Source organism: Anomalospiza imberbis, chromosome 3 (genome assembly GCF_031753505.1).
Source record: "Anomalospiza imberbis isolate Cuckoo-Finch-1a 21T00152 chromosome 3, ASM3175350v1, whole genome shotgun sequence".
Lineage (NCBI taxonomy): Eukaryota > Metazoa > Chordata > Aves > Passeriformes > Viduidae > Anomalospiza > Anomalospiza imberbis.
In genome coordinates, this window is record NC_089683.1 from 109,442,446 (window position 1) to 109,464,755 (window position 22,310).

The following is a 22,310-nucleotide window of genomic DNA, read 5'->3' on the forward strand; positions in this document are numbered from 1 at the left end:
AGGATGCCACTGTGTAACAGCCCGCCTGGGTCTGGGCTGATGGCTTAGCGGCCAAGGGAAAACAAAAGTTGCAGTGCCTAGCAGTTTGCATGCAATTTTTGTTGCAAACACTGAAAGCAGTTTATAAACAAGCCCACAGAGCAAATAAGTCTTTGCGTTGAATGCATGTGGGCTGAACAACATATCCTGGCTTCCAAAGGCACTGCATTTGTAGCAACACGGAGTTGTGATGCTATTAGGCAAGTGTTTTTTGCACCCCCGGGCAAGAGTGATGAAGAAAGCAATCTCAATTTGGCTGAATACAAACTATCTCCGTTAGGGACAAAAATAAAATAGATTTTAAAAAAGGGATGCAGACTGTCATGATTTGTTAAACCGCTTTCAGCACCAAAAAAAAAAAAAAAAAAAAGCTATTATTAGTGTTATATTCTTAGCATGTTACTGACCGTGGCAAATTTATAATTGTCCTTATGACTTGGCCTGTGTCTTTAATGAAACTGTAACTTTGGGTAGTTACAGACAAATACAAGATTTTTATGAAGAAATTAGATATCCAACAAATTCTTTGAAAGCCCAGTACGTAAAAAAGGGCTTTTATACAGAGAAGCAATTCACCATATAAAATAATAATTCATAAAAGAAACATGAGCAAAGGAAACAACTCAACAGCATTTAAAATTCCACAGGCTAATCTACTTTCTGTCTGCAAGAGGCAAACAAGGAAAAGAAAAGTATTACGCATTCATTGATTAAAAATGAAAAGCTTCTAACCTAATGACACTGCCTTTCACCACCTCCCTGCCATCGTCCACCCACCCTCTTCCCCCCACCCCATTTTTTAAAAAATATACTCATTTCAAACCCCCTTCAGATTAATTTAGCAGGCATTGCCTCATGCCTGACGGGAGGAGGACTCATTGATAATTTATGGAAATATCTACTATAATCCAAGGGAGATGACTTTTTTTCCAGCTTTGTGCATCAATAGATAATCAAGGCCTTCAAGCAGCCTTAGCTTCCCATTACCTCGGGCAAGAGAATTCCTGAAAGCATGCCTCCAGGGCACCTGAATTATATCCTCCATTAGGGGAGGAAAAGCTTTCTGCATTCCACCTATAACACTCCCCAGAACCTTTCCTGTTTATTTCTGCTGTATGAAAGCAGAAGCATTAGGAACAGGATTTTTTAAGTGAAGACTTATGTAGATACAATGGAGAAACCTTTCAAGCGCGAGCCAGATCACCTCCTTCAATCCCGGGCAGTGACCTATCCCAAATAAAAGGTTTCTGTTACATCATTAGCTCAAGCCAAAAACAGCCTTGGCTTAATGCACAGTTTGTTCTTCCTACTGTTTTTAGGCAAATACTGCTACTTTACTCCCATCTGGGAGGGAAATTACACTGCTGGGCTGTAATCTAAGACAAGATTTTCATTGGAAGCAAATGCTTTCAATCCAGTGTAAATACTGGTGTATGTTCAGAAAAGCCTAAAACAATAAACCCTGGCCTCGGCCGACACAAGTTAGAGAAAGTGAAAAGCAGGGAGAGGATAAGAAAGCACCCGGCTATCCTCGGAGCAAATGCTTCAGTAGACTTCTGTAAATTGTTTAACCTCTTCCACTTTTTTTAAATGGAAAATTGATCCCGTAAAGACTGAAACCACAGAGAGAAGTCTAAATGGTCAATTGTGGATTTTAGTATTTCCATCTACTTTGCAACTCGATACACTCACCTCTGTGAGGTCTCCAGAGATTTCCCCCTCCTTTTCGTTTTCCCCCCCTCTCTTTTCCTCCTTTTAAAGATCACTAAACAAACTTGAAGCACCACTGACCAGCCACACGGTAGCAGCTATGAACTGCATTTGTAAAATGTCGGTGGCAACTCTGTTCCTGAAGTTGACTTCTCCTGCCGCCAAATGAAGGCGAACTGAAAAGGTGGAAATAATCATAGAAATGATGCTAGTCCATAAACAAGCTTACAGCCTCATTAGTATAGCGGGAGGCTCCGCTGGGTGATTTATGCTTGTTTTGCTGATGCCATGAGGAAATGCCATAGGGCAACTTTAGCCAGCTGCTAATGGTTTCTGACAGCTTCTTAGCAACTAGTGCAAGCAACGCCATGGCGTTTGCTAGTGACAGAAACCGAAAATGTCATATTATCTGCCCATGTGTCACGAAGTCCGTGTGGCAATTAACTAGTAGGCCAGTGACTGAGGGGCCACAGGCTCTTCAGAATGGCCCGTGGCTATCTGGGGTCAAAGCGGGCGCACCGTTCGCCTTTATGCTGCACACATGCATGGGTGTGTGCATGATCCCCTTCGTGCTCCCTCTGCCCCACTCCCCGATCAGTTTGGTCCATGCAGATCCTTTGTCCATGGAGAAACTCCCATCTCACTTTCTCTTTAGGCACGGCGTGACATTATCAGAGGAACTGCAAGTAATCTGTCTTGATATGATGGTTGGAAATGGCACTTTAATTGGCAATACCTGATTCCCTGGTTTTGAGTGCTGGATCCGAAGGTGCTAGCTGTTTTTCTGCTCGCTCGCAAATTAGTCTAAAAGGATTTAAGATCACTGAAGCAGACTCGTTGCCTGTCAAATTGCTGGGAGCGCAGCAACTCTGCACAGCAACTAGATGCTATTTAAAAAAAAACAAATGCTGAGCCTGTAAGGAGCAGAAGGAGAGCCCAGACTCCGCACACCCGTTCCCTGGTGAGCAGAACCAGGCGCTATATGTCAAACTGTCAAACCTTTCAGCGTGGCCGTTTGCCCTTTCAAATAATATTTAAGAATTGTTTTTACACAATTTTTTATAGGCCATGGTCTAGTGAAAGAGGCCAACCAACAGAGAAAGGAATTTGTACTACAATTCGTCCGTGGACGATTTCTTGCCAGACCCCGGCCAGTCCCCACGGAGCGAGGCAGGTGACCTGTGGCAGCTCCCTGGCTGTTGGGGAGCTCCGATTTCAAACGCCCTCAACTCCAGCATCCCAGAGTTGCCTATTTAAGCACACCCAGGCATTTAGGCTGTGCTATCTCGTTCCATTCAAGAAGGGATAAAGCAGCATTTGTCGTATTCAGCCCTGCTGAATGGCTCAGACTGGCCATGCCAGCAGGGGCTCCTCTCACTGTGTTCCCCTCTCCACTGTCACTGCTCCTTATGACTTCCCTTCCCCTCCCACTCCCCCAAAAATCAGAAGCAGAAGCAGCAAAGGGCAAGTGACTTTACAGCAGCCCCTCAAGTGGGTAATGCTCTCTTTGTCCTGGGTGATATGTTATAAACCTTTGTTGACAAAATAGGTGCTTCTGGAGATCAACTTGGTACAGGCACTTGCCTTCAGCAGCCATGGTTGTGGCAGGAGTTTGCTGGTGATTCAAAGTCTCCCTCACTCCCACACCAAACTCCAGTTAAATGGCATCACCCCGCGACGCTGGAAAGTCTGGCAGTGTGGCACAGCTGGGCGACTTTCGACCACTCCAGCTCCCAAATCTACTCTCAAACCTCAACCATCTAGGCTGCCCAGATATGACATAAATATTCCCAATCCCAAGTCATGGAAGTTTCTGAAAGGATGGGAAATTCAGATGTCCTAAAAACTCCAGCCTTTTGCTTGACTACAAAATCCATGCCTCTGCAAGGAGCTCTTTAGACGAACAACCTCAAATGATTTTAACTGACCAGAAACCTCAGTATCAAAGTTCCAAACACAGCTTTACTAAAAGTACCTTCACCAGATGTAACAGGTTATTTCTCACTCCACATAGCCCTGCCCTAGTATCAAGTCTGCATTTGGAGTACAAGTATTTTCTATATTAAAGAAAACCAGACTATTCTAAAAAGTCTGCTTCCCATTCCTCTGACAGGACATCTGAGAGAGCTTTTGGTGTCTAGTGTTCAATTTTCTGAGAGGGGCTAAGAGTAGGGCACCAGCTTTGCTGAGGTATACCAAACAATATGATGAACACTTCCAGCTTATACAGCCCACTTCTACATAGGAATCTAAATACACTGCTTTAAGGAGTTCACAGGAGAAAATGTGAAATATGTGCACCCAGAAGCCCTAGGAAAGGCCTGGAGCAACTTTTAAGTGGACTGACTAAAAGCTCCTTATGCTCAACTTATTTGTATGTGTCCAAATGTCTCCTGTTAAAGGCAGCTTCTACCTCCTAGAAGAACTTCACAATTTGCATTTACTTTTGTCTTTTATGCGCTAATATAATTAAATATACACTGTGTTTGGACAAAACCTGTTGAATTCTGTAGTAGATTTATAATGTATTCAGTGCTATCAACTGAAACATCTACCATGTTGGCCCAAAGTTCATGGTCTTTTCAGTAGTGTGTTTTTTTTTTTCCTAATTATATATATATATATTTTTTTTTTTTTTTTTTTTTTTTTTTTTTTTTTTTTTGCAAGCATTTAGATACAAGTTCCTCAAATTCCTGCTTCTGGTAGCATGAGAAATTCTAAACTGCCAAAGCCAAATATTTAACTGTTTGGTGTCCATCTGCAGCTCGGTTGGTTCCTTTCTCTTTTAAATATTCCAAGAACCAAAAACTCTTCAGTAACCTTTCCAGGTAAGTGGAAAGGAAGATTCATTAGCTTCAAGCAACATAATGTACTAGAGAGATTGTAAGTGGCAGAATTGCTTTCCTTAACCTTTCTTCTGTGTCATAAACCAATTTAGAGTAACGACTGTAATTTCCACAGCTTTACCTATGTTACCCCTTACAGAAACAAAACTCCAGTTTGCCGGATACCCACACATCCACCGTGACAACTTTTCGTGGAGCAAACCAGGCTTAAGTGTGACGTTTTCCTATAAGGTACAAAATAATGAATTCTCAAAAAAAGACGGTCCACAGATGCAACAAGCTTTTCTGTGAAGCAAGAGAGGGAATACTGCTCACGGGAAATAGAACAAGGATCATCATTTCAGACCAGCAGCTTTGAACGGTCTTGCGCAATCAAAGAACATGGAAATTTCTTTATATGTATATATTTTTCAATTTGTTTCAGACACAACCAGCTCCAACTTGGCAGAGGAATGTGGTGAGCAGAAGTTGCACCCAAATGACTCTGAGAGGAGAGAGCCAGGAAGAGAGCTGGAAGACCCTGACACAGTCTGTGGGTATGTGCCCAGCTGCTAAATCAAGCTGTACCTGTCCATTGAGGAGAAACAGAAGTTTTAACACTAAAAGCTCATTAAGTTCAGAATATTTCCCCAAAACACATTATTTTAAAATTTAAACACACATGCATATATTGTGTATGTAACATTAACTCACTGATGGCTCTCAATCTGCCAATGTCCAAGCAAAGCACACGAGCAGAGAATGGGACTACCAAAAAAAAGTACTTCAGAAAACATAAAATAACTATGGAATTTCTTTATTGGGAAAAGCATTTTCTATTATTTTGGATCCATGGTTTGTCAGATGTGAGGAAGCACCCACTCCTGGGGCTCCTGAGGTCAATGGCAATCACCTCAGCACACTGATTGGCCTACAGAACACCCAAAAAATAATTTACTATGATGATGTAGCTCTGCTTGTGAATTTGAAAACTGGTGTTGATGAGGGACCTTTTTTTTCATATTCCTTTAGGAGAAAGCCTTAAATATACTTAATAAAAAGTTAATGAGGAACAACAAGGTTGAAAATGAGCATTAGCAAGGAACAAATATCACGTGTCTGCGTGTGCACACATCTCTTAAGGAGATGCAGTGCATGTTTATGGAAGGATTCAGATCATGACATAAACAGTGGGAAGTTGTCAGTCACAGATAGTATCCATATTTACAAGATACTAAAGGACACAGTTGCAAAAATATCCTACACAAATATTCACAGAGAGCGAAACCTGGAAAAGTATAAATTACACTGTGTCATTTCACCAACTTTCACAGTTTTTTTCTTGAATTGTTGCACTTTGTTCTTCAGAGACAAGAGCACCTTTTTCTAAGAGCTCAACCATCTTTTTTTGACTTGAATTCCCTTCATGCAAGCAACGAGCAAATCAGTTGTCTATGTGAAGAGTAAAAACAGCATTGACAAATAGTGGGGGAAAACCCACTCATTTTCATTTCTTTGGCAGCTTTTTATAGCTGAAGTGAAGGAAACCTCTTCTCTTGCACCAGGTAGCACTTCTTAATGAGGTTCAGAAAACTGCATTATTATGGGTAAGTTGTGCCATATTTCTGGAGCTGTTCATTGCCGAATGAAATACCAAAAAGAAAGCAATTCATTGTATGGGAAGCAAACAACTTTCTGCTGCCAGCAACAGAAGTTTACTTTGAGCAGTTGGAAGCAAATACCCTACAGAAAAGTATCTGGTTAAACAGAAAAACATCCTGCTTTAACCAGGAATGGTAAAATGCTTTAAAAGTCGGGGAGTTTTTTTCCCCTAACCTAAAAGCCACCATGATGACTCTACAACTTCTTGGGAAAAGCTATTTTTCAGTCATCCTCTCTTTTGTTCAAATACAGGTCTTTTTTTATGAAACCTATCATCTCCAACCTCATCAGGAGAACTAGTCCCTCCAGTTGCATTCTCCATGAAAAGTCAACTACACACGACTGAGACACAGGTAAATCCACCACAGGATTCCATCCATTACTTCCTTCTAAAGCAGGAGCACAAGAAGCAGCAGGAGGACAGGACAGCTCTGCCATGGGGGAAATGCCCAACTAATGCCTCAAATGGCCATGGGGTCAACTTCTGTAAATCTCTATAGCTCCTTAACAACTGGCTCTATCTTTGTGTTTATCCAGCTCCTAAGACACTTGACTCTTGGACTGAGCACAAGCAGCAGTAAGAGGCTCAAAGCAAAGATCAGAAGCATATTACGTATAAACTAAGGGACGCATTATCTGTAGAAACAGTTTATTATGTGGAGCATTTAAGTAGGCTTCCTTCCCTAAACATAGCTAAATTGCCTTGGGCCCTGCCTACATGCCTTCTCCAGAGGAGAAGACACTGTAGATTTCCAGTTTTACAACAGAAAATATGTGCCAGAACCTTGACACTGTCCAAATAATTCAAAATGAGGTTTTTCTGTTGAAAATAGTTAAAAAAAAATGTTGGGCAAGACAAACCAAAATATTTGGGATTGTTGAACCAAACAAAAGCATTTTACTTTGGGCCAATTCAAGACCAATCAGCGCTGGCCCAAGCTGCAGTTTGCACTGCAGGAACTATAGTTCAGATACTGTTTGCCCCAAATCCTCTTTTGCAGAGCTGGATCCCCTGTGCCACCAGAGTCATCCAGCCATAATGAACAGGAGAGGGTTAGTCTAACTGCAGCTCAGGCAAGTCAGGATTCATGACCTACCAAACCCACACGAGATATTTCCTATTGAAAGTTGCCATGTGGTTTGAGTCAAGTAAAAAAGTTCTGGGGGATACACAATGTATTTTCTTCTACTGCCATCCACTTTAAAGTAGCATCAAAGCCAAAAAAATTTCCCTGTTCCTAGTCCATCAGTTACATCATCTGACAATAAAAACCAAGACACAAATGAAAGAAAACGAACACTGAACTTCACTTTGCATGCCATGGCTGCATCACATACTCTATTTCCCCACATACAATGACATATATTGTCACTTTGCAACTGCAAAAGGCAGCTCTAAAAGTGATGAGAATAAAATGCCCCCATCTCATCTACCTTTCCTCTTTTGACAGTAACAACACCTCCACTGCCATTGCTAAAAACCAACCATCACATCATACAGCCTTATAAAGATGCACTTGCTCCAGCAAATCCCAGCCACTGAATCCTCCCGATTGGGCAGCTAGTGAAAAAACATCTGGCTTTAAACCCATGATACCAATTCATTATTTCCTCCTACTTAAAGCAAGATGAAGATAATTTAGATTTGTTATGGAGTATTACTCCAAAAACCTTCATGAGGCAACCTGGTAATTCCCACTGCATGGCCCTGTACCTCACAGCTATGGAGAAGAGGGCAGGGAAGAGGGTTGGGCACGTCCACCCAGAAGAACCTTAACTTCCACAAGCTGTCTTTGAGGTGCCTGCTGGCCTAAACTACTGGGCAGAGAGGGTCAGAATGTCAGGTACTTGTGAATCTTCCAGTGCCTGGGCTTCATATGAACAAGGCAAGAGTTGGATCCAAAACAATTATACTCCTGTTTTCTAAGGAACTGTACGAAACATTTGCAACCATGAACGGAATGGATGGCATTTGGACTGCACCATGAATTTCCTCCCCTCATCCTGTCCTAGCTCTGTCTGGGATGCTCTAAAGCTTTGCCCCCCAAAGACAAAACCTTATGTTAAGAAGCATGTAAAGAACTCAGGAAAAACACCTGAATTATAAAACATGCATCCCTCTGCCAGACCTTTCAAGGGAAGGGCATACACAGAATCAATGTTTTTCCCTACTGCTCCTTGCTATCCAGCATCCTAACTCCACTGCTCTTGCTCCTACAGCAAAAGGTGGTTCCTCTGGAGCATCCATGACAACAGTGGGAGGCTGCTTCTCAGGAAGGGGATGAGAAACCAAAAGGAGCAAATTTGGCAGAGCCAAGCTCACATAAAATTTTCTTCCACTATTGCTCCTCTCCCAGCTCAAAAAGCAAATCTGCTGCGATGAGGTGGCACTTAAGAAAGGCACAATAGGAAAAAAACAACCCTGAAGGTGGGCTTTAATGTGGAGGCATGGTGACACTGGGTCTGATGGCCAGCAAACAGGCACACTGCTGCCACTCACGCAGCTCCTGCTGCCCTTGGCTCTGCCCAGATTCTGTGGCTCTGCAGGATGAGAGGGATCAAGCAACGACTACTGTGGTGATCAGGCCACTAACTCTTCTTCTGCTGCAAACACTTTCCCCCTAAATGTTCTTTGGGTTTGGGGAGGTGGGGTGGCACTGAGGGGCAGGTCAGGGTGCATCCAGGTGGCTGGTGTGAACCCAGCTCCCACGGCAGAGCCTGAAAATTCAGAGGGCTCTGAGAGACCTTCAGAGAAATAACAGTGATGGGGAGGTGGTCTTGAGCCTGCTCCTTGTGGTTGGCCACAGGCCACCGGGCTCAGGTCCTGAGGTCTCCTGATGGTCCCTACCTAGGGGCATGCAGACAGTGACAGCCCTTTCAGGAACTTCAGCCCTACCGAGTTAGAACATCCCCTTAGGCTCTAACTTAATGTATTCATGACACTGCTGTGTTTTTGGCTTCCTACGACTTTCTGTCCCACCTTCTGGTGTTTTGATGTTTGATTTACAGTGCAGTTATGGTTTAAGGTGTGGGCTTTTTCCAAATTAAAACAAACAAACAACAAATCCAGATGCAAATCATCCAGGAACAAACAGATGTTAGAGTCCAAAACATGCAATGAAGGTAAAAGAAAAGTCAGTGCTGGATACTTAAAAAATTTCCTTGAATATCACCTACAGGTGCATTTCACCCTATTTTTTCCTCTTTCATCTTCCATCACTACATATTCCCAGATATTACCTGCCTAGAATTACCTTGAATAGGCAAACTGATAGGAGGCAAGGGACAAGCTTCTGGTGCATCCCCGAATTTGATTATTATTTATGTCACTACATCTTATGGAATCGGTTCCAACTGTGAGAGGGATGAAGGATAGGAAGGAGTTAACTCAGCCATATCCAGCTCATCTCTTTGACTCCAAAAGAGTGTTTAACCAAAATCCTACAGGAATCTCAAAGCAAAGCTGGGTCATAGCAAAAAGACCTCCATATCTTAAGAAAAAAATAAACAAAATGTTTACATCCTTCAAAAAGTAAGCCAAAATTATTTCTTGTTTCTTTTTCAACTCACAGCATTTGCCATTATCACTAAGAACAACAGCGGTAGAAATGTGTAGAAAGCAAAAACTGTAAAAGCTTTCAGTAATTTGATGTACTTCAAATGACATGAATGAGTAGCCAAGGAAGCTAAAGAAAACCTCAGGTTCTAGCAGGCTGAAACCACAGGCATCAGCTTCCCTGTGGCAGGTATAGACCACAAGGAAGAAGAATCTAGCTTTTCTGATGAAACAACCACATCCTTGTAGAAAGGGCTGAGGACCTTGTCTCACCCCTTCCACCCACCAGCGGTGGAAGAGGACTCTCACCTGCCCAGCCCACCACTCCATCTGTCTCCTCCTGAGGCAGCCTTGCAGTGCCTACAAAATCACCAGCTTCACCTTCCTGACTGCCAAACACCCGGTTCAGGTGGTACCCTCCCAGCTGAGGCTAACAAGGAATGTATTTCTGCTGTGCACCCCATCTTTTTCACCTCAGCTTTCAGGATGTGCTTCTCAGCTGATGTGCAAGGACACACCACACACACGCAGAAGCCAGAGCTGCACCGGGTCAAACACCAGCAATGTCCCCGTGTCCTTCCTGCCCATGCAGATATCAAGGAAGGTTTTACAGGCATCAGTTGCCTCATAAAGGAAAAGACAGGCTTTTCTAAGCATCCTGTAAATGCCAGGAAAAGAGAAGAATGGAAAGGAAATGAAAGGAACAACCTGGAAAGGAGAACGGAAAAGCAGGAGACCTTGGCTCCAGGGAGAGAGCTGACCACAGTTTTAGCCCTGCCTTCATCTATAGAAGATGTTTGCTTTTATTAATCTTGGAAAAAAAATGTGGTGCATGAGCTAAGTCAGCCCTTGGGCAGATTTAACTTGGGTGACCTGAACTTACTCTGCAGATCACCATAGGTCTCTCTGACCTTGGCAGTGACACAAGGATCATATTTTCTCGTGGACGAATTACTCTGGAATAATTCTGCCAAAGTATTAGGCATAAATAGCCTTTTATTTAGGACTGTGAAAATACATTCTCTCTTTCTGCCTCTCACCTTTCCAAACAAAATCTATTTATTGGAATAAGGAAAACCCCGCCCTTCACTAAGGTCTGGGTACACATTTCAAGGGCCAGACAGAAGCTTGGCTGCTTCGTGCTCATGGCAATGTGTTTTCAGACATTGCCTTCAGCAAGATGCATTTTGGAGTTAACTGGTAAGTCTTGTTGTTTTTGATTGGAGTGGTCAGCCTGCACATTTGCAAATGAACATACAAATACTTTCAGACATGAAAGAGGTGGTAAATTTAGGTCAACAGTGGGAATGTTCAGCTTCAATCGCCAACACAGAAAACACAATCCTCAACATACATCTACAAGCTAGTGAAGAGCAGCTCTGTGAAAACCAGCCAAGCTGCACTGAGATAAGCAAAAAATCCCCCCACACCCACATCTCAGCCTTGCAGAAAATTGACCAGTTTGGAAGGAACAGGTAAACAGTGTGTTCTTGGACAAGAGTCAGCACAGTTTGGATGATGTAGACCTTTCCGTTCAGGAGCTGCACTGGTTTTTGTGTCTGGTCACTTGAGGTCACACCGCAGAGCTCTGAGGCTCTGCAGAAGCTCTGCATGCTTCCTCCTCATAACGGAGGTGGCTGAAGTGGCTATTAAAATCAGTTGTTATTCTGATGCCACCTGAGTCTTAATTGCTGAAAAGATGGGGACTACAACCACAGAAAGGGCTTTCTGGCACTGGCTAAGGAAGTATCAGTTTTTGAGGTCAGAATAACATCCCTTAAAAATATGAATCAGAGTGGTTCTTTCATGCTGCAATTTGATAAAGGCAGGCAAAACATTAGCAGACTGTTTTGATGAAGGTCAGGACAGCTTTGTAATATATATATATATTAGAGACGTGCTTAGATAAAAAGTAAAAGAAAGTAAAAGAAATACTACTTCTCAGTAAAAAGAAAGAAAATACTTGAAAACCTGTATTCAAATTATTCTGGAGCAGTCAAATAAATCCTAGTAAGTACTATTTCCTGCTTCCACTCTGAATTAGTCTCTTCTAATAAACTCATTGCATGTTGAGCAAACACAGTTTTCCAACAGTGTGTTAGCTGCTTTCTTCCTCCATACACAACTTTTGCTGTATGGCTGATGCCTTAGGACCTGCAGGCAAGTGTCTCAGCCTGAAGACTGGGTCACCAAGGCTTGCCAGGCAGAAAAGGAATCAGAGTCACAGATCTGCACTCTTTCCCATCGCAATTCTGGAGCAATACTCACTGATGCCAAAACAGGTGATTCTCTTGAGACTGGAAAAGGCATTTATTTCATAACTACCTGCAAATCGTCTGAGCAGATGCCAACAATGCCAGCCTCTGAACCATTGCTAATCATGATGCTGGTTTCTATGCAAAGCAACTCTGAATTTTGTCATTTTAAATGCCTAACCAGCTGCACCTACGATTTGTGGCTGAGGCAGATGAGGAGACAGATTTTCATCTATAATCATGGGTTGAAATTGAAAGTTCAGCTGAGAAGCATTCTCACCTATACAGAACAGTTTCTATGGAAGACGCTTAGACATAAGCACCATATTTGCAATGAATATGATCTCAGCAGTGACCTGAACAAGGCAATACTGACCTATTGAGAGGGCAATTGCCTGTAAGATCATGGGGAAGCTACCCTTTATGCTCACCCCTTACCAGCCCAGGAGACTTCATGCATATTCGAAGCTGCACATGAACCTCACCAAAAAGAATGAAAGGAGAGGCTCAAGATGACAGGTGCACATCCAAAGATTCCATGAGTTGTAAAGAAGGAGGTCAAAGACTCGGAGCAGTCAAAAAACATGCTGGAAAGCCCAACTTTCCACGGCACTGCAACTATCTGTGCTGGTTATGACTCCTGCAGAGCAGGCAGAACAACTCACAAGAAAGCCTCTGCCAGGACAATCCTGGAAATACCTCACTCAGCTCCCTTCCCTGGGTTTACCCTGGAGAGCCATCCCCCAAGATCCCAGATAAGGCAGGCTGACAAGGTGCTGAATGAAAGCCCACACTGCTGCTGCCAGTAACCCGCCCTCCCTCCATGTCTGCAAACCTCCAGCACTACCCTTAGGCTTTGTACTCGCAGCTTCCAAGGAAGCAATCCCTGAATTTCACCAAATTTCATGTTTCTGGGGCACAGTGGGGACACAGAGTACAGTTCAGAGCTATTTTTCAGGATAGCATCCAAAGTGGACTTCAAAATGGAAATTAGAGTTCAATATTCTGCATAAAAATGATTAACCCCTTACCTCTCTACCTCATGTGCTAGTCAGGATTGCTACAAATACGACCACAAAAAATGAAGTGGAAAAATGAGTCATTTTGAATGATTATAAGTACACTTAAATGGACCAATATAAATCTTGTGAGTTTGGAGTAGAAGTAGGTTAAACTCTGATTTTATAATTAAAAACAGAGAGAAGTTCTGACAAATGCAGTGCCAGCTGCCAAAGGACCCTGTGCCCAAACAGCACAACAAAACTAAATATGTCCATTCCCACCACCTCAACTCAGCAACAGATTTTGCTTCAAGACTTCCCTCATGGAGCCTCTCATCTCATGCAAGACCTCAATGATGTTTAGCTGGAGGTTGAGCAAAGTGCTGCTACACAGTTTCAGAAGCCCCATTCATCATGTTTTATATTTAATTCCTCAGTTCCCAGAGTCATATGAGAACCTTCAAAGAAAACCACACATGCACGAATAAAACAAGCAACCTCTTGAAGTTAGGAAAAGCTGGAATCCTGGCTTCTTGACAGCTAGGCATGGGAATACAGACACTAACACCCCCTAAATATATATATATATATATATATATATTTTATATATATATATATATATATATATATATAAGTGTACATATATATTTTTTTTTCTATGAACACCAAGATATTTGAACATTTCAGTTACCCATGCAGGTCTGCAAACACAACAACAAATGTCATGAGATGCTCAGACCACTGTGCCCAGGAGCTGCAGAGGACAGCCTCACCTACACATACAATACCTGAGCCCACTCCTCTAATCTTCAGCAGTACAAGACACTTTATTCTGCTTCTCCACAAAGAGCAAACATTTCCTTCCTAAAGGAATGCCAAGTTTTAGCACAGTTTCATCCCTCCTCACTCTAAGCATTTAAGTCAGACTGCCAAGCTAAGTGTCCGAACCAGGTGATTAGTCCTCCCTGAGTCCCTTCAGAGTCAGTGGAGAGAAAGAAACTCTCTGCAGGGAAATTCAGGATTGAAATGACTACAAGAATATGTGCACTGTTAGCTTTAAATACTGCACAGAACAGTAAAAGCTTACAAGCAGCAATGCTCTAGCAAGGAAACTATGGCTAATGAAGACTGAATATGCCCATCTCTGTTTCTAAGCAAGAGCTGGACTTCAGGGCTCTTTCTAAAATTACTCAGGAGGGAAAGGCTGAATTTAGCTCCCATCCATCACCTTATCATAAGAATACAACCTCATGCTTCCTGCCACAGAGAATCTGGGAAAATGCAAAATTCTACCTCTTATCACCAAATCATAATTAATTTCTTCTTCCTATTTTGCCCTACTTGAGAGAGGAAAAAAAAAAGCCCTCCTTGATAGATAACTAAATTTATGTCTTACCAAACTGAATGTAAATGCAAGAAACAGGAAGTTTTTACTTGGAAACTGGAATTTCAAGCACTCAGTGGCAAACAATGAAGCAGGGAGATAAAGATGCAATGGCAGTGGTGGGGGACAGACCTGCCAAGCTTCCTGCCCACGCTGACTCGAGAGCATGTGTCCTACCATGATACGGACTGGCCACACTTCTTGCTTTTATTTTGGTAATTGGTATTTGTTCCTGTGAAAACCCCTCTAAAAACAAGTCAGAAGACCAGACAATAGTAGACTCCTCATCTCTTATGGCCAGATCTTTTACTTAACACTTTAGCAAAAGATGTAATCAGCAGATCTTTGTCCATTTATACAATTCTCTCTGCAGTGAGGAGGATTGTATTACACTCTCCAGCACCCACCAGATCAGAGCATCCAGTCTTCCCCATCACTTCAAGAGATTGAACTGATACTTGAAAGCACATTTGCTATTATCTACTCCAGCCCTTTGGAAATGACATTACACAGATACCGGGGGGCAGGGGGGGGCAGGCAAATATTGTCGCTCTTTTATTATTCCTGATGTTCCCTCGCTTGTAATATCTGAGAAGTTCCCAGGTCAATGGGATTACTTTATCTTCCTCCCCCTTCCTTTATCTCTTCCCTCACCCCACAGGTATCCATGTCCAAATGGGACACTTCGGCAGGGGGTTTGCTTGACCCAGGTCACTCGAAGGTCAAGCTTTTCACCACTTGCTAATGCAAAGCTTCCCCCCAGCCCTTGCAACCCCAGGGGCCCGGGCACCCCTCCCCACACACCCCTCTCCTGGCCACGGGTGCAGATGGAGAAGGCAAATGCTCCTCACTGAACATACAGAAGCAAAATCCTCCCCATATGGAAACATGAATATGTTCTGTCTTTTTAAATAAACAAACCAAAGGGAGAAGCTCAGGAAAAATCAGCCCAGCAGTGCCTTTATTCCTGTACCAAACTTGAAGGATGGGAGGCTTAACTAGTTAGGAGCAACCCAGACTATATTTTTGCCTACCAGAACAAAGTTCGATTTTTATTTAGATTGATTTTAAGATTTACATGTGAGAAATGGATACAATTGGATCAAATATATAGTAAAATAAATTGTTGACTCCCAAGAAAGCCAATAAACCCAAAACAAATTTCACAGATCTCATCTACCAGCATTTGAGATTTGTTTTATTTCATTATTTTGTATACATTTACAGAGCAGAAATTTGCTTAACTCTGTTCCACTTTTCTTTTACTGAAACAATAAGACTCTCTGCAGAATATTTTCGACTTGAATATTATCACCAGGATAGCATATGGCAAACTAGCAGCAGGCAGTTTATCTTCATCCTCTTTGTAAGCTAAAATTAGCACAATGCTTTTGCAACAGCATATGATGTATTCAGACCAGTACGATATACCTAATACAACTTCAGATCCATCCCTGGCTAACTTCCAATATCCAAGTAAATTGATTGCTAATTTTAACTGAGTATTAATGTGTTTAGTATCAAGTTGGCATTTATCAACTTGAGAGGCACTTTTAAGTCTAATACTGTCATTTCACACACGCCAACCGCAACTGTAAATAAAATTTGTGTATTGGTAACACATAGCATTTCAGTTCATCTGTACGAAGCAACTCTAATTTATATTAATACATTATGTATAGAAAGCCATCCTGTAAAATTGCATAATATGCATATTCTGCTTTTCAGTGATGCAATAGAATTAATGGTGGTGAAGAGCTGATATACCCATGTCATGACTAACATGTTCCTCCTGCAGACTGTTAGCTGGTTACTTTATTTGGATTTAATTCAACCAAGTCACCAACATCCTTTGGATTAAATTAAACCAAGTCATCACTTTACATTTCTTGATGAGGTGGCTATGCCAGCCCTCTCTGCTCTTCAGTCTGGTAAATTATGGCTACCTCAGGGGTTTTTTAGTTGGATAAATATGTAGTGAGACACTAATGTTAGCACTGCTTCCTAATTTATTTCTTGTAGCTGTAACACCAAGGAACTTAGCACAACACTCCTCATAAAGGAAATTTGAAAGGTTCTAAAAGGTTCCAAAAATGCCCTGCGCTTCACAAGGGTGGTTTACCACCTTTCTTGCCAGGTTGACAAAATAAAAAAGTGTAGTAGTAGGAAGTAGTCACATCCAAGCATGTATATGAACAAACACACACACAAACAATAAATATTTATAGACTGACATTCAAAGATTTTGTGGCTCAGCCTGCTCATCAATAGAACATCCCTCTGCTTTCCTACAGCCCATTACAGAACTACAATACAAAACCATACCAAGTCTGTCCAATAGTTGTACTGAATTTACATCACCACTGTTCTTGCTTTTACACTGCTGGCCTCATGCAAAATTTGCACGGGGTTAGTGCAGACAGATCCAAAAAAAAAAAAAAAAAAAAAAAGAAAGCAGGCGGGTTCCTGCACAAAAGCCTCTCCTGGGGCATTCTCATTGCCACAGGCAGGATGAGGGGACAGGAGAAATAAATAGATGCTTTGCTAAATGAGGAAGGGAGAAGTGCAGAATGAACACAACATTTCAACTCCACTTTGTTGTCTCTTTCCCCCTTGCTGTAATTTGCCTGGAACTTATCCCCTGCTCTTTAGCAAGAAGTTGCTACACTCTGACGTGACAGTGCCCTGAAACTTCAACCCCATTTTAAATGACACTTAACTTGGAGCTGTTCAGTAAATGCTGACCTCATTCCCTCTTTGCCCTGCTTTAGGAAGGCATTCGATGTAGTGCATGTGCTATAATCCAGGGCCCCAAGCAGGAGCTCCACCATGGGCTTTCTCCCTCAGTGCTGTGCCAGGGAGAGAGAAAGGGAGGAGATTCTCTTGGCAAGGCAATGAGACTAACAAAAGATTGTCCATCCTACAAGCCTTGCTTCCATGACCTTCACTTGCTGACCAGAGAAAATTAAGATATGCCTTCTTCGAGGTCCATCGGGACACTACAGACTCCAGAATATATTTAGCATGCAGCCATGTGACACTGCTATTCAGAGCACTGGGGAAGATTTCAGAATAAGTTAGGGTATGCCTGCCACCATTAGGTCTTTTGCAAGGGCGTAAGTGGTGTCTTCTAGTAGGTCTTCCCCTGCCCTTCTGCAAAAGATGCACTAACAACCTGGAGACAGTATTGGGGATGCAAGGGCCATCTCTCACCCACGGCACAGAATCAGCCCAAGGAAAACTAAAGACTAAGGAATGAGTAGTTGAAAAGGCTGTCCCCACTGTACTTTTATTTATTTATATGCTGTTTCTCCTTTCCCACACTTTCACATTACACTTTGGCAAAGAGCAACTGCAAAAACCTGACTGCAAAATCTGTGTGAGATTTTAAATACTCAAGAGAAAAAAAAAAACAAACAAACAAATACTCATCATATTTATAATAGATAACTTTTATATATATAAATAAATAAATACTTATATATTGGCTATTAGATGCCAGAGGTACTGCCTTATGATGAGGAAGTTCCCAAGCCACAGCGGGAGGCAGGCTGGCAGTGCCCATCCTGATGTCACACCACTCCCACTGCACATCATGGGCCCAGCCATGCTCTCCCACGTCCCTTCCCACCTTCCAAGCCTGAGCAGCAAAAGTTCAAGCATGTCAAACCAAAGGCTACATGGAGGAGGTATCATGGCTAAAGAGCCAAAGCAGAAAGGTGGAAGACTCTACCAACAGCACCCTCATTCAAAGACCTGCCAGAGCAGTGTCAGGCATTTGCTTAGTCACAGCAATCCCACCCCAGCTTGGGTAGAAGGAACATCAGGCATCTCCCTCTGGTATTTCTCGTGTCACCAACTAGTGGGTCACCAGGCCAGTGAGAAGAGGTCCTCGATGAATTATAGGATGACAGGTGGCTCTGACACCACCGCTGCTGCAAGCTGCAGAGGGTGCTCTGATTGCCCAGAGAAAGTGCCCATCTCATTCATGAATTTAAAATTGGAAGGAAAAAAAAAAGAATAGTAATAATAAAAGCCTGTGTGGATCAACGTGCCTAGAAAAAATTATGTCAGCATCTTACAGTGCTGATCCTATTAATTAATCCCTTGAAGAACGGCCCCTTGCCCACAAACATATACTGTAATGCCAGCTTAATCTTACCTAAAAAAAATTACAATGCAATAAGATTACTCCTCTGACTCTGCTAACTGTTCCAGCACTGCTTAATCCTGCATTTCGGAGCTTTAACAAGCTCGCACAGTACTGCACAGAGTTTATCAGAGCAGTTGCTGAGACAAGAAGGACTTATGTTTTAAAGAATATAATTCCACTTTTGTCTTTTGTGCTTTTTACCTATAATGTCTATACAGTAACTTTCATCCTGAGAGATCTCAAAGCCTATTGCCTGCTCCTGTTTCCATTGAAGTCTTCCTTCCAGGTTTCACATTAGAGTAGGATTAGAAATAAATATATATAAATATATATATGGGGGGTTATAGCAGGAAAATTTGTTTGGGCGGGAGTTCATCCCTCCCTCCCGTTTCCCAAACACAGCTGGGAGGGGCACCACCAAATCAGCCACCTCCTACCAAAAGCCTGCAAAGGACCCCATGTGGGACCTTGCCTAAAGAAGTGGGTGCAAACTTGACCAGTGAAAGTACCATCTCTCCATCCCTGCAATAACTTGGCCTTCATCCCCAGGCTGTCCTCCCACCAGCACAGCCCCACTCTGACAATATCCACCCACAGCCACACACTTCCCAGTCTTCGCTGCTTATAGACATATTAAGATTCCCATGGAATAGGAGAAGAAAGCTCTGCTCCCTCCCTGTAATTATCAAATCAGCCCAAAAATGAGGAAGAATTGAGAATCCTCATTATAGCACATCATAAAACACGGCGAGGTCTCGTGCTCGCTGTCTGTTATTGGCACAGTCTGCCAACAAAACTTTACAAAGATCACAGGAATTCATATTTGCAGAGATATTAAAGTCATAAAAGGGGAAATTTGGATTTTATTTTCCCACAGTCTAGATGAAGGTGAACCAAGCAAATTTGGCAAAGAGTGCTAGTCAGATGCCATTTCCCACAGCAGTGTGGTATTTTCCTCTGGGAATAAAACATTTTCCCTCAACTACTGTTTATAACTCTTATCAGTTCAACAGCAATAGAGCCATCAAGTCCAATATCTTGTGGAAAAAAGTCAAGGTCAACAAGTACTTGCATTTTCGTTTATCTTTAGCTGCAATTGCTACTGACATTCAATTGGGTAATAAACATGAGGACTGTCAAATGCTCTCAGCAAACAGGTGATCCAAAAGCTATCAGAGAGAAAGAGGCTACCGCCAGGTAATCAAACAATTCTGTTGCAACAATTATGATTTGAGTGCATTCATTTACAGAAGCAATCACCTGTCAAATTTGAATGAATAGCACCAAAACATTCCCACCATCGGGGTAATAAGGGCAAGAAAATACAAGCTATGTCTACTTTCTTCCCAACAAATGCATGACAGCATTAGCAAGAGCCTTTAAAAAAAAAAGAGGATAAGCAAAAATATCCAGCATCTTATTTCTTGAATTGAATTATAAAAAATTATTTGAACACAAAAACCAGAGGACATGTGTCCGAGTAACTGGGTCTCGTGGTGTTTAGGGAAACATTAGGGAAAGTGGGGGCACACAGAAGCAGCTGTGGCACCACTCTGACAATCAGCACTTGGGCAGCTTCCTGAGCCAGCAGTTGCATCTGGACCAGGGTTTTTAATAGCCACAGAAGAACCTATGTTTCCATGAATTGGTCTGATCTCTTTTTGTCCCCTGCTGACCTCCTCAGAATGCTGTTCTGTAGCAATACATTTAACCCAACACATGAAACATTTTTGTTTGTTTTAAACCTACACACACTCTGGAACAGCTCCTGTGCCATGAACAACCACCCTTAGTTCTTGTATTATGGGACAAGCACCCACTTTCTCCGTGCACAACTAATTTTAAAGACTTCTCCTCCAACTTTAGTCATCTTTCCTCTCCCAGTCTTTCATGTGAGAGATGGGAAAATGGTTTGTGCCAAGCAGCCTGATGGCACACCCTGTTGCATCACTAATCCAGAAATACGGCATGTTTATGAGTTTATACTCCTTGTGATAAAATGTCACTCAAAACAAACATCTCAAGATCACAACTTTTGTCTTTTTAATCTCCAAGTTAAAGAGGTCAATGACACACACCTTAAAGTCTCACTCTGCCTACATCAGATTGCAACACTCAGCTGAAGCCACCAAAACCTGGAGAAGCAAATGGGATAGAATCCTTAAGTTGGGAATACTAAAATGGCCTTTTATATGGGCCATATGGGAAGATCATTAGCTCCAGTGAGCCACCACAACTTAAGTGAAAACATCCAGGGTGTGCAGGAAAGCAAACACCAGATCCGAATAAAGCAACCAAAAAAACAACAAAAAAAAAATCATATCGGCCATCTTGAAGATCCCCAACTCCAGTACTGTTGAAAGAGGCATCTTGGACACTAAAAACTTCAAACCTATTTCTACAACTTCTTACAAAACCAAACCACCCTCTGCCCCATCCAAGGAGGAAAGCAAGATGCCCTTTAGTCCTACACATATTAGATTTTAGCTAACAGCCCAAGATGCAATTAACAATGTGATTATTTTCCACCACTGTTTCCTGTTTGGCATATTCAAGATCCTGCCCTCAGTAAGACACCTGGTTCTGTGCAGACCCACTTTGGGGCTGCAAAAGCCAATGGATGCTCTCAGTTCAGGCTCAGGGCCATGTTCTTATATACACATCCATGTATACATGGGCTTGTGCACAGCCACACAGATGTCTAATGGGTAGACATTTCTGAGTTTAGAAAAATTTGCCAAGAAAATAGGAAAAAAAAAAAAAAAAAGAAAAGACTCCAGCACATGGATTCTCCTTCTTGAATACAGATGGGCTGAGAAGTCAGGAATATTTGTATTTCCACAGCCACTTTAAAGGTAAACATTTTCCAAAGTCTTTTTCCCTCTCTCTGCTCTGCCAGTGATGGCAGTAGCCTCAGCCTGAAATATCTGCTTCCTGACATGGTCATCTCTCTCTACCCCCCTCCCAGCTGGAAGTTTTCCCTGAGCAAAGACTAAAAGTCACATTAAACTGTGCTGAAATGGTTTTGCTGGTTTTGAACTGCTTATTATCTCTGGGGGCTGACCTGAAAAACAAGTTGGTGCTTAGAGGAATTCAGGTTTCCCCTGAAAGGCAAATGGAAAGAAGGAAGGTTTTTTTTACAAGGAAAAGAGTTCGTTTATGATGATGTTACCCACAATTTAGGGAAAACAAGCAACGTTTATAAGTATTTAGGTTAGCTTTGCCAGACTGAAAAGAAAAACGCCTGTTAATAACAGACATTTAAGCTAATGTAAAGCACTGAAATAAATCCTGACACTGGGAACAGATTAATGCTCAAATAATGACAGACACCCGCTCCTAAGTAAGAACTTGCTCCCATGCACCATTCTGGAAGCACAACCCTGCTTAGCTGGGGCACACAGAATTAACACTGCCTAAATCTAAGTTTAACAGCTGAATCAGGCTGATGAGAGAAAGAAAAAAAAAACAAACAAAAACCAAAACCAAATAGAAAAACCAAAAACCTAAACTAAAAGGAGGAAAAAACCAGTTTCACGCCCCCCGGCTTCAGAGCAGAATGATAAATTGACATCATGTTATGTGCATAATCCTCAACCACTCAATCACTGTTAAAAAAAAACCAACATGATTCTGGGGAGATAAAAATAATTAATGCTGGTGCTGCTGAAGAATATGCACCTCCATGAAGAGTTTCCGATAAATACGGGCCTGGCTTAAATCTC

At 42.2% G+C, this 22,310-nt stretch overlaps 1 protein-coding gene across 8 annotated transcripts in view; it reads right to left on the minus strand.

The window, feature by feature from the left end:
• The window catches only part of MEIS1 (Meis homeobox 1), a 108,794-nt gene that overhangs the window by 52,412 nt on the left and 34,072 nt on the right, over positions 1–22,310 (minus strand). The gene's annotated exons all lie outside the window — the stretch shown is intronic.